Here is a 12,784-nt window from a genome sequence, read left to right as displayed (position 1 = left end):
CCTAGGTGTCGCCTAGTTGTCACGAGGTGCCACGTGTCACAATTTCACTGGAGGGCCAAATCTGCTCTCATCATTTGCCCCCCACTCCCGAGCTGAGAGTAACTCAATGAAGGGAGTATTCTTCTTTTGGCTTGTAAGTCGACGAGCTAGTAAGTGCCGATCCAATTCCTTAGGCCTTAGGAGTCGTCTGTATGTGGCGAGCTATCTGCAAGTAGCGAGCTGCTTATAAGGTGAGGAGGTCTCCGCTAGTTCAGTAGTGTAGCCCTTAGGCTCTGGGGGCAACTTATAGTTCACTTTTTGCTGATTTTGCCCATGCTGAGGAAGCAATAGGGTATTTAGCAATAATGTGGCCCGTAGGCTTTAGGAGCGACTTGCACTCCACTCTTCTTGACTTTGCCCATGCCAAAGAGGTGACCGGGTCTTAAGTAGTAATGTGGCTCGTAGGCTTTGCTTGTGAGGTGCCGAGCTACCTGTGAGGTGTCGAGCTGACCAAGTGTCGAGCTGACCAGGTGTCGAGCTGCCTGCGAGGTGCCGAGCTACCAGTGAGGTGCCGAGCTACCTGCAAGGAGCCGAGCTGACCAGGTGCCAAGCTACTAGTGAGGTGTCGAGCTGACTAGGTGCCGAGCTACCTGCAAGGTGCCGAGCTGACCATGTGCCGAGCTACTAGTGAGGTACCGAACTGACTAGGTGCCGAGCTACCTGCAAGGTGCAGAGCTGACCAGGTGCCGAGCTACCAGTGAGGTGTCGAGCTACCTGCAAGGTGCCGAGCTACCAAAGAGGTGCCGAGCTAACCAGGTGTTGAGCTACCAGCGAGGTGCCGAGCTGACTAGGTGCCAAGCTACCTGCAAGGTGGTGCCAAGCTGACCAGGTGTCAAGCTACTTGTAAGGTGCCGAGCTACCAGTAAGGTGCCGAGTTGACCAGGTGCCGAGCTACCAGTGAGGTGCCGAGCCGATCAGGTGGGTGCCTTGGAGCTATGATTGTGCTGCATCAGCTTCGTAATGCCGGTCACCCACTCCTACAAGAAGCTATTAGGAGCTCGACCTTCGGGGGCAACACTACTAACTTTAGGTCACTAGCTCACACGGGAGCCTTTGAAGGCTCGACCAGTAAGGGCGCCTATGTAGTTTGTTGGCCGTCAACTCCCGCGGAAGCCACGAAGAGCTCATCTTTGTAGGGGGGTCCTTGCGAAGAGGGCTGATGAGGCTTTAATTGAATTGAAAGTAAACTTAGTCTGTTAGCTACCTGCGTAGTCTTTGAGTTCATATAAAATGTAAACTATAAAGCGAGAGCTTCAATTTCTAAAAAGTGAGGACTTAGCTTTCTAGGAGAAGAGGACTTAGCTTTTGTAAGATGAGAACTTAGCTTTTGTAGGATGAAAACTTAGCATTTTGTAGTGTGTTCCCACAGATGGCGCCAATTGATGTAACCATTTCTGGTCACGTACCAATTTTTGTGATGTATCAATTTTTTTGGCTAAGTACCTTGTCATTTGACCTGTTCCCAAGTGGCCTGTGACTCAGAGGATGATGGAGCTCCCTGGTGGTGAATTCCCTGGTGGTGAGCTACTTCATGACGAGCTCCCTGGTGGAGAACTACTTGGTGACGAGCTCCCTGGTGGAAAACTGCCTGGTGACGAGCTCCCTGGTGGAGAGCTACTTGGTGACGAGCTCCCTGGTGGACAGCTTCCTGGTGATGAGCTCCCTCGTGGAGAGCTACCTGGTGACGAGCTCCCTGGTAGAGAGTTACCTAGTGACGAGCTCCCTGGTGGAGAGCTACCTGGTGACGAGTGGACTCGTCATTTGACCTGCTCCTAGGCGTTCTATAACTCAGAGGGTGGTGGAGCTCCCTAGTGTAGCGCAACCCGACTGCCCTCTGCATTAGGTGATCTCCTCTCCTTTGTAGGTGGTGGGAGCTGAGGGACCTGCGAGAACTTCATCCTTTCCTCCTCTTTGTAGGTGGTGGGAGCTGAGAAACCTGCGAGAACTGAATCAGAGGACCTTAGGGTGTTTACCCGGCGGGGACTCTCTGATGCCTAAGTTAGCATTCTGATCATAGAGAGCAAGGAGAGAAATGAGAAAGCTAGAGAGCAGGTATTACCTCCATTTTTCCATTCCCTCTCCCCTTGTCTTTGGGGGTCGGAGTCCTTATATATTGGTGCCCAGTCAAATCAAGCGTAACTGCCACTGCCCAAGCCATTACTGCGAGGACTGAGGTGACAAGTGTAGGCTGCTGCTGTAGGGTACAGACTCGTCAGGCGTGCCATGCTTTTCAGAGACGGCAGGCACGACGTCGCCTGGCAAGAGATGTGGGCGCTGCCACCAGATCTGTCAGGTATGGTTGTATGGTGATGAACCTACAATTTATGTATAATTTTTTAGGACTTTAGCATGGATTTTTACGCCGGTTCGGCCACCTTGAGAGAGGAGAAGAGGAGAAGGCTAGGCACAAGGAAGAAGAAGAAGAAGGGCTGAAGGAAGTTCAAGTCAAGCAAGCAAGAAGAAGAATGTGAGTTCGAAATTGGGGGTTTGTGATTCATAGATCTTTTGTAATAACTCAATTGTAGTTTCATTCTCCCTTAATTTGAATTCAGTTTCTTTGTTATATTTTCTTTCTTCTTTCTCTTTCTTCCATTCTTTCTTGATGTATTTCAGCTTGTAAAATTTTAGTTCAGCAATCAAATTCTTTTTTATTCATTCGAATGGTTATGAATTGTATTTGAAGTTTCTTGAATAGGGGTTAAATTATAGATTAATTCGGCCAATTAACCTTCAAAACTCAGATCTGAATTCTCGGATCTGAGATTGCAAGATCTGAATTGTTTGAAAGAGAATTCAGATCTGCAAATTTCAGATTGGCCGAATGGATCTAAAGCTTGGAATTCCTAGAGTGTTTGAGAGAGACTCTAGGAATTCAGATCTACTATTCAAGAACTGAATTGAGTGCAAGGTTAGAGATAACTTGCACAATTCAGGTGGTGATCAATTCAGATTTGAATTGATGCGTTAGAAGTGTTTAAAGAAATGCATGCATGGGGATTAGATTCTTACTAGAGATAGAAGAACCGTCACTCATGCATAGGATGAACATGCGCTTGAGAGAGGCTGTTCATGACCTTGGGGTTTCACCAAACCAAGGCTCAATCATGATTTATTTGAATGATCCAAATTGATAAATTGCTGAATTCTGAGGTTGCCATTTACTGCTTACTCTTCTAACCCGATTTGAAGGCAATTGGGCCAATAATTTAGATAGATTTTAGTTTATAATTTTTAGCTTTTGACAAAAAGTTCTGATCTATTGTTGATCAAATAAGAAGTGCCCAGTTTAGTATTGGTAATTGTTTCCTAAATCCTCGTGGGAATGATACTTCACTCACTACTTTATTACTTGAATGGCTAGTGCACTTGCTAGTGTCACAATGAGCCACACACCAAATTTTTGGCGCCGTTGCTAGGGATTTAGGGAAACAATATTAGGAAACAATGGACATTCTTAATCTGATCTCATTCAGCATTGCATTCATAGTTGGTTTAATTTGCTTAATTTTTCATTTCAGCTTGGATTGCAATTGCTATACTACTATAGTTGTATTTTAATAGATTACTTTCTCTACTTTGTTTCAGTTTAATTTTAATAAAGGGAGACCTGTTTTCCTTTCTATCTTGAAGTTATTGTCTTCTAAAAGAAAAAAAATTAAAAAAAAAATTAAAAAAGCTGAATGTTGCAGATCTGAGTTGCATTTGGCACTCAGATCTGCTATAGCAGAACTGCAGCCCTCAGCTGAGAAAATCTGTTTATGTCAACCCCCTTATTATTCTTTTCTTTCATTACAAAAAGAAATATATATATATATATATATATATATTTAGACAATGAAAAAAAAATAACCATATACCCAAAAGATGGAAACCAAGGATTCGGATCAGAACTCAAATCTGAGTTCAGATCTAAGTTCTGTTGTAGTAGATCTGCAACAGTTCAGATCTGAGTTCCCTTGAACTCAGACCTGAACTGATGTAATTTTCAAGGGTAATTGGGGGTTATCATCACCCCAATACACCCTAGAACAAATATACTATCCCCCAAGAACAAGTGGATAGCCATGGTTGAAGAAATTCGGATCTGAAATCACCCAGATCTGAACTGGGGTTGTGAATAGAGCAGGGATACAGGGCAGACTTTGCAATGTTAGATAACTTGTACTCTGATCTATCTGAGCTGATTTGGTTGAAGAAAATTATATTTAATCTGAGAATTTTTTTATGCCTCAAGAGATTTCATGCAAAGTGGCACTTCCACACCATTTTTCTATTAGAGCTTAGACCTATAGCATGGCTGCTACAGTAGACCTGCTACAGCAAGGCTAAACCAGGGCAGGCTTTGAACAAGTTTGTATTACAATTAACATTACTAAATTGGCATTGTGAATGGTCCTGGGTTGATCTTTGAAAATTTTCGAGTTAGATAGCTCTGATTTCAGCTGTGCATGAATAGAAAGTCTAACAAATCTGAATGGGTGTGTGCAGCCGTGTGTACTACATTCCAATAAGTGTATACTCCATCAAGGGCTACATTGATGGAGCCATATTTCTTCTCTTGATACTTGATTGTTCCATCCTTAGTTTCAGTTTTAATGTAGCTTATGTAAATCAAATTTCTCTTCTTCTTTTGGTTCTAAAGAAAAAATAAATTATAAATCTCAAAATGAGTTCAGATCTGAATTGCATTCATCAATCAGACCTGCACTCATCCAAAAAGATTTTGGTTGCATTGCTGTATTTTGTTTTAGTTTTCTTCCTTTTTAAAAAAAGAAAAAAATAGAAAAAGAAAAGAAAAAGAAAACAATGAAAGAATAGCATGTGAGCTTTCAAATCTGAAACTCAGATTTGAAGTTCAAATCTGAGTTTCAGCCGGTTGCAGATTTGCATTCTGCTAGGCTCAGATCTGAGTTCATCTGAACTCAAACCTGAGCCCACTCAATTCTGATGTGAATTCGGGTAGTAACAGCACCCAATTCACAATTTGATGCATCAGACTTGCCTCATTGATGAAAATTTAAGCCATGAATGGTAAAATCAGATCTGAAGTGCATGAGAATCTGAGGCAGTATTAGTACATGATTTGAAATTTTTGTGAACTTGATGTTTTGTTATCTTTTAAATCACTTGCACCAGATCTGAAATGGTTGTGGATTGATGTTTGGATTGGACTAGGACTGATGTTTGTGAGGCCTGAAAGGTCCAAAAAGAGCTTCATATTTTTAATGTACTAGCATTCATATCTGAATCAAGACTGCTTACATTAAAGTTGCAGATCTGATTTTAGGTTTCTGCAATTACTTAATATGAGCCACACAGGCTTGGATGTCCATTTCTAAATTTAAAGTTTTTAGTGGCCATCTCTGATTTCTAATAAAGTTGCAGACCTGAAATGCAGGTAGTCTGATATGAGTTCTAATATGAAATATCTATGGATTGAGTTTTGTTCTATCTGAGTTGCAGTAGTTAACAATACCAAACATTGCAGACCTGATTTTTAGGTCTTAGCAAGTGTTTGATATGCATAAGCTATACAGGTTTGGGTTTCAATTGTAGATCTTAAAATCCTTAAACCAAGCATAACTCAAGTCTGGTTTCAGTTTATTTCAGCCCTAAAGCATCACAAATATGATTCCAGCCTTAATGGATGTATGTTGCAGTGTATACCAATGATTGTGAGATATACAGCTCAGATCTGAACTATTATTTGTTAATTTTCTCTGGACTAACAATACCAAAGACTTGCAGATCTGAACTCAACTGAATTGGATCTGAATTCTGATGCTGCAATCGATGGATGTAGATAAAGCAACCTTGAATAAGATGTTGGTTCAGATCTGCTTTTAGTATAGTCGGCTTCATTTATTTATGTTAGGATGTAGGTTTTTGTATTCCAATAATTCACTTTACATTTTCAGTTGTAATAGGACTAGTTATTTATTTTATTTTGTGAATATTGGCCTTTATATTGCTTTGACCTTTACAGTTAATGACAAGTAGACCTGGACTGGAAGAGATCCTTTACGACTCGAAGATTGAACGGACTCTTTGTGTCCATTTGAGAGTTGCTAGGCAAGTCAGACAAGAAGCACAAGAAATGGCTGAACAAAGAACTATGATGGATTATGCCAAACCCACCCTCACCGGGACTACCTCCAGCATTATCAGGCCAACTATTATTGCCAATAACTTTGAAATTAAACCAGTCATAATCCAAATGATACAAATACGGTTCAATTTTGTGGTATGGCCCATGAGGATCCGAATGCCCATATTGCTAACTTCTTGGAAATCTGTGACACCTTCAAACACAATGGGGTAAGTGATGATGCCATCCGGCTGAGGTTATTCCCATTTTCTTTGAAGGATTAAGCCAAGGCTTGATTGAACTCATTATCGGCAGGATCTATAGTCAGGTGGGATGAAATGGCTAGCCGATTCCTCTCTAAATATTTTCCCCCCTCTAAAACTGCAAAAATGAGGAATGATATTACTACCTTTTTCCAGCAAGAGGAGGAATCTCTCTATGAGTCCTGGGAACGTTACAAGGAGCTACTAAGGAGGGTTCCTCACCATGGCCTTCCGATTTGGCTGCAGGTGCAAACTTTTTATAATGGTCTGACAAATTCAAACAAGACCATCTTAGATGCAGCAGTTGGGGGCTCCATAAACAATAAGACTCCCAAGGTTGCCCATGCACTCATCGAGGAGATGGCAGCCAATAACTACTAATGGCATTCAGAAAGGACACCAGTTAGAAAGCAGCATGGCCTTCATAATGTGGATACATACACAACTCTCTCTGCACAAATAGGAGCACTTAGCAAAAAATTTGATGAGATGTAGATGGAAACTATGCATGTATAGTATGATAAAGTGTGGGGGAGGCCATAATAGCATTGAATGCCAACTTGGCAATCAGTCTTTTCAGTCCACAGAACAAGTAGACTTTGTTGGCCACCTAAATCAGTACCATCATGCCCATAACCCCAGATGGAGAGGCCACCTGAATCAGCCATGGCAGAATCAGCATGCACCTAAGCCTTTCCACCAAAACTTCCATCAGCTGGAACCGAAATCTCACTTGGAGGAGCTGATGACCAAGTTCATAGCTAGTGCGGAAACTAGATTTCAGAATAACAAAACATCGATAAGGAACTTGGAAAGTTAGATTGGGCAGTTGGCACAAATAATTTCAGAAAGGGTTCCGGGTCCCTTACCAAGCAACACCATGGTCAACCCAAGAGAACAAGAGGCTGTTGGGAGAATCCCCAATTCAGATGCCTAGTCATAAACTATCTTACTCGCTTTCTATTTTTCTTTTTCATTCATAACATTTAAGTTTAGTTAGTTTTTCTTCAAATTTAATTGAATAAAGCTACTGATCTCCCCCTCTATTTGCAGTGATTTCTAGCAGAAGAAGATCCCCACCAACAACCTATTGCAGAATTTAAGAATGATCTTCAGGGAAGTCCTCTAAACACCTCCTATTACTTGATGATGCTCTTGTTGGTTTTATTGTTACTCCCTACCACTAGGAACATTGAGGACAATGTTCATCTTAAGTGTGGGGGAGTGAGCCCAAGGCTAGGATATGGGGGCTGAAATCATGCACCTCATTCACCCCAACACACATATGCAGGCAACGATATAACCAAAAAAGACTGGAACTCCTTAAGTTCATTACTATTTATTTGATGACTTTTAAGAAGGAATTCAATGAGTTGAGGGAGACTGATGTACTTGTTAAGTTTTTATTCTTGTGAATAACCCAGTTTGATATATGCATGAAAAAAGGGGAGCTGAATATGCCTTTCAGCATGACTAGCCCTAACTACCTTCATGTGTATGGAAGCCCTTGATTTCATTGTTAATGGTCAAGAAAGCTAGTGCACATCTGAAGTGCTGATTCTTGATGTTTAATAATTGCAAAGAAGGACAAAAGCCCAAATTGACTCCGCTATTTTAAGCTGAATAGTAAAACTAGCAGCTCAGAACATGAGTCCTATTTACCTATCTCAAGCAAGTGACTAGTGTGAGATGGAGTATAAGATGCACTCACAACAAAAAAAAAAGGGAAAAGGAGAGAGAAAAGTGTGTGAGATGGAGCATAAAATGCACTCACACCGAAAAAAAAATAGAAGAAAAGGGTGAGATGGAGCATAAGATGCACTCAGCCCTAGAATTAAGAAATTGTGGTGATAGTTGAGGTTCAAAGGGGCACTCTAAAGTTGAATTCTCATTAAGATTTAGTTACAGATGTGAAACTTAGTGAAATTTGATTATTAACCTTGACAATTATGGAGTTGATTTATATATGAATTAGCAGTGAAGGCTAGACTATGATGAAATTCATATTCTCCATTCCTTGGATCTTATACATATTTTAAATGGTAATTTACAAGAATAAGAGTTGAGCACTTACAAAAGTTCCCCGACTAATCAATGCATTTCTATTTTAAAAAGTTCATCAGGTAAATGGTGAGAACAGAAGGGGGGAGTGTTAAGTTTATGGCTGATGTCTTTGCTTGAGGACAAGCAAAAGCTTAAGTGTGGGGGTATTTGATGAACCTACAATTTATCTATAATTTTTCAGGACTTTAGCATGGATTTTTATGCCGGTTTTATTAATTTTGCCTTAATTTAGCTTAATGCTAGGAATAAGTTTCAGGGATAATTAATCCAAGAAAATGAAGAAAAAAGGCAAGAAAAGAAGGTTTAAAAATACCAATTTCAGCCTAGCCTGGTTGTGGAAGCAAGAGAGAGCACTTCGGCCCAAGAAGAGCAAGTGGATTCCTTGAGAAAACCCAAGAAAAGGAAGCCTAGCTAAGAGTAGAATTCGGCCCAGCAAAGAAGGCCCATTCTTAGCCCAAAAGAGCAGCTCAAAACATAGCTATCATGTGCTAAAAGTGAGTTTAAGTGCAGCCCAAATAGCAACCCTTAGGAGGCTTCCAAGAGAGCTCTAGAAAGTTCAAGAAAGGGGTGTAATACACCCCATTCTAGAGGCTTCAAGAAGGGGCAAGAGCCCCCTTGAAAAACTATATAAGGAGGCCTCTAGGAGGGGGGAGAGGTGTTCAATTGCTTGAGAGGAAGGCTCTCCCACTCTTAGAGGTTTGGCCACCTTGAGAGAAGAGAAGAGAAAAAGGCTAGACACAGGGAAGAAGAAGAAGAAGGGCTGAATGAAGTTCAAGTCAAGCAAGCAAGAAGAAGAAGGTGAGTTCGAAATTAGGGGTTTATGATTAAGAGATCTTTTGTAATAACTCAATTGTAGTTTCATTCTCCCTTAATTTGAATTCAGTTTCTTTGTTATATTTTCTTTCTTCTTTCTCTTTCTTCCATTCTTTTTGATGTATTTCAGCTTGTAAAATTTCAGTTCAGTAATCAAATTCTTTTTGATTCATTCGAATGGTTATGAATTGTACTTGAAGTTTCTTGAATAGGGGTTAAATTGTAGATTAATTCGGCCAATTAACCTTCAAAACTCAGATCTAAATTCTCAGATCTGATATTGCAAGATCTGAATTGCTTGAAAGAGAATTCAGATCTGCAAATTTTAGATTGGCCAAATAGATTTAAAGCTTGGAATTCCTAGAGTGCTTGAGAGAGATTCTAGGAATTCAGATCTACTATTCAAGAACTGAATTGAGTGCAAGTTTAGAGATAACTTGCATAATTTAGTTGGTGATCAATTCAGATTTGAATTGATGCCTTAGAAGTGTTTGAAGAAATGCATGCATGGGGATTAGATTCTTGCTAGAGATAGAAGAACCGTCACTCATGCATAGGATGAATATGCGCTTGAAAGAGGCTGTTCATGACCTTGGGGTTTCACCAAACCAAGGCTCAATTATGATTTATTTGAATGATCCAAACTGATAGATTGCTGAATTCTGAGATTGCCATTTACTGCTTACTCTTCTAACCCGATTTGAAGGCAATTGGGCCAATAATTTAGATAGATTTTAGTTTATAATTTTTATCTTTTGACAAAAAGTTCTGATTTATTGTTGATCAGATAAGAAGTGCCCAGTTTAGTATTGGTAATTGTTTCCTAAATCCTCGTGGGAATGATACTTCACTCACTACTTTATTACATGAATGGCTAGTGCACTTGCTAGTGTCACAATGAGCCATACACCATCAAGCAGGAGATCTTCCTGCGATACGCCAAACTACTCTTCTGTACCGAGCTACCCTACAAGTGGCGAGCTGCCCGAGGGAGCTATGCCGAGCTGCTTGTGGCGAGCTCTGCCGAGCTGCTTGGCTCCTTGGTGGCGAGCTCCTTGGAGAGCTGCCTAGCTCCTTGGCGAGCTCTTTGGTGAGCTACCGAGCTCCTTGGTGAGCTACCAAGCTCGTGGGGTATGCATGCCATTATCCATGGGCGTCTTATGGGTTGCCAGGTCAGGTCGGTCGGATCATGTGTCAAGCTGATCCAGGTCGGCTAGGTCGGCCAGGTCGGATCATGTGCCAGGCTGATCCAGGTCGGCCAGGTTCCGCGCAGGCCGCGCCAGGGCGTGCGCAGGCCGCTCCAGGCAACGCGTAGGCCACGCCAGGCAGTGCGCACGCCACGTGCAGGCCGCACACCAGGCAGCGCGCAGGCCGCCTGCAGGCCGCGCCAGGCCGGCCAGGCCGGTGCCCGGGTGGGACACCAACTTGGTAAGTTGTTGCCTGGGTGTCGCCTAGTTGTCATGAGGTGCCATGTGTCACAATTTCACTGGAGGGCCAAATCTGCCCTCATCAATTCTGATCCTACGTCTTCATACTATCTTGACACCTTAAACAATCCTGGCATCGTGTCGGTCAGTTGTTAGACAGTTTTGTATGCCCTTAGCTTCAATCAAGATGATGTACTTTATGAGTTTATTGTAAATGAATAAAAGTGCATATTTGATTCATGTTCCCTTGGTATGTTTCTGTGTAATACCCTTAAACTGGACACTTAATGAGACTCGTGTTAATTTAGAATGTTCATAGCCAGTGGGTCGGTTTGGGGAGACCTATCCTGACAAGGCTGACATTATGGTGCCACCAAGTCAGTTGAGATGGCCTGTCTCAGCTGCCAGGGTGAGACCCTAGGCACATACAATGTAGGATTAATTGAATCTTTGAACTGTACCAGATTTCCAGTATTGCCCTGGACCTTGGAGATTGATGGGCAAAACTGGAAAGTTACACCCGACACCTAGATTCGATTATGATACTGCACTGGGTGTCAGATTAGGCTGGCTTTGATGTACCAATCAGTGAGATCCTTAGCGGGGGTCAAAACTTGGGTATGTTGGGACAGTCTGAGAATTTATCTGAGTGGGTGATCATAATGACAAGATCAGCCCCTTTGTCGGACAAAGGTAATGATCGGGGATGCACTCTCACTAATGGAAACCAAGACCGCCGGTAGCCGATTTCAATCGTTGAGATTTGTTTTGCAAAATATATTTTATATGAGATATAAAAGTATATATATTATGGTTTCTAAAATGTTTGCAAAAGGTTTTAATTCCTGGGATCCATATAAGCAGAGAGTGCAACACTGTTCCTTGCAGCCGTGGGAGAGGTCCTCTCTTGTCGGGCAATGTATGATCATTATGGGCTGAGAGGTTAAGTGTAAGACCATTGGAGATAATACCTGATGGGCTAATCTTGCATCTGCCCACAGTCCCTGGGTGTTACAAGGTGGCTTGGCCCAGGGACCACTTAGGGTAAGTGTTGGGCCCATAGAGTCCATGAGATGGGTTTTAGGGGGTGCACTGTCCATAACAATGTATTCGGCCAGGCCTTGTTACAAAGGCTGGGCCGAACCCATGTGGCTGATGTGTAGATCATTGTTAGGGTCCCACGCCATACAAGGAAGTCCAACTGGGCAGTAGTTAGGAAGGTTAAGTGAGCATATAAGCTTAATGGGCCTAAAGCCCATTTCAAATTGGGCTATTTAATTAGTTAATAATGGGGCGAATTCTGAGATGGATTAGCAGATAGGATAGGGTCTTGACACTATCCACTCAGAGGGTCTAGATCTAAATGTGATTCAGAGCTAGAAACCTCCTAATGAGATTAGGAGAAAGCTAATATAATCTGCAGATAAGATAATGTTTTATCCCTATCACCTAAAGAGAGATCTTATCCAAATATGATTTGGATAGGCAGCTCCTAACCCAATTAGGAGCTGATCTTTTAGGTTAACAAAAGCAAGAGAGGGTGGCAGCCTTTAGAAGACATCACATTCAGATCCTCTTCAGTGCTGAAATCAAGAAGAAAGAATTAAGCATCTTAGCAGAATTCTTTTCTTGCCGCCTACCTGTTCTTGCTGCCCTGTTTGCCAGTTCGATCTCTAGTTGTGGGAGAAGTCAAGATTCGATCTTGACATCAGTTCTTTGAGAAAGAATTGATAGGAAGCTATGCTCACGTGCCATCCAGTTGATTCTTGCGAAGGGTCAAGTTCTTTTGGAAGAACACTGCTAATTCTGCTCCACCCTGCATTGCGCCATCTTCAGTGGGAGTAGATTTTGGATCATTCCTTGGGTGTGAACACCTCCATTGGGAGATATTATTTCTCTGTATCAGGTATAATCCCTCCCTACTCCTTTTGGTTCAGATCTGGTTCAGTTTATGGTTCAAGAATGATTATTGAAAATATGATTTTCTAAATAGGGAATTCGATTCCCAGTTGAAGGGAGAGAAAAAATTTTTGGAAATTCGCCCCCTTATTCCACAATCTTTGGGCGTCCATGTGATGGATATCCTATCC

General features: G+C 41.9%; 1 non-coding gene across 1 annotated transcript; it reads right to left on the bottom strand.

Moving 5' to 3' along the window:
• Positions 1-6,513: 6,513 nt before the first annotated feature.
• On the bottom strand, positions 6,514-6,620 carry LOC148877292 (small nucleolar RNA R71). Its single transcript, XR_016106348.1, has one exon. It is a non-coding gene; the product is annotated as a small nucleolar RNA R71 (small nucleolar RNA).
• Positions 6,621-12,784: the final 6,164 nt, after the last annotated feature.

Source organism: Nelumbo lutea, chromosome 1 (genome assembly GCF_056320005.1).
Source record: "Nelumbo lutea isolate HS-2025 chromosome 1, American lotus-T2T, whole genome shotgun sequence".
Classification (NCBI taxonomy): domain Eukaryota; kingdom Viridiplantae; phylum Streptophyta; class Magnoliopsida; order Proteales; family Nelumbonaceae; genus Nelumbo; species Nelumbo lutea.
This window is presented reverse-complemented; position numbering and strand designations above follow the sequence as displayed.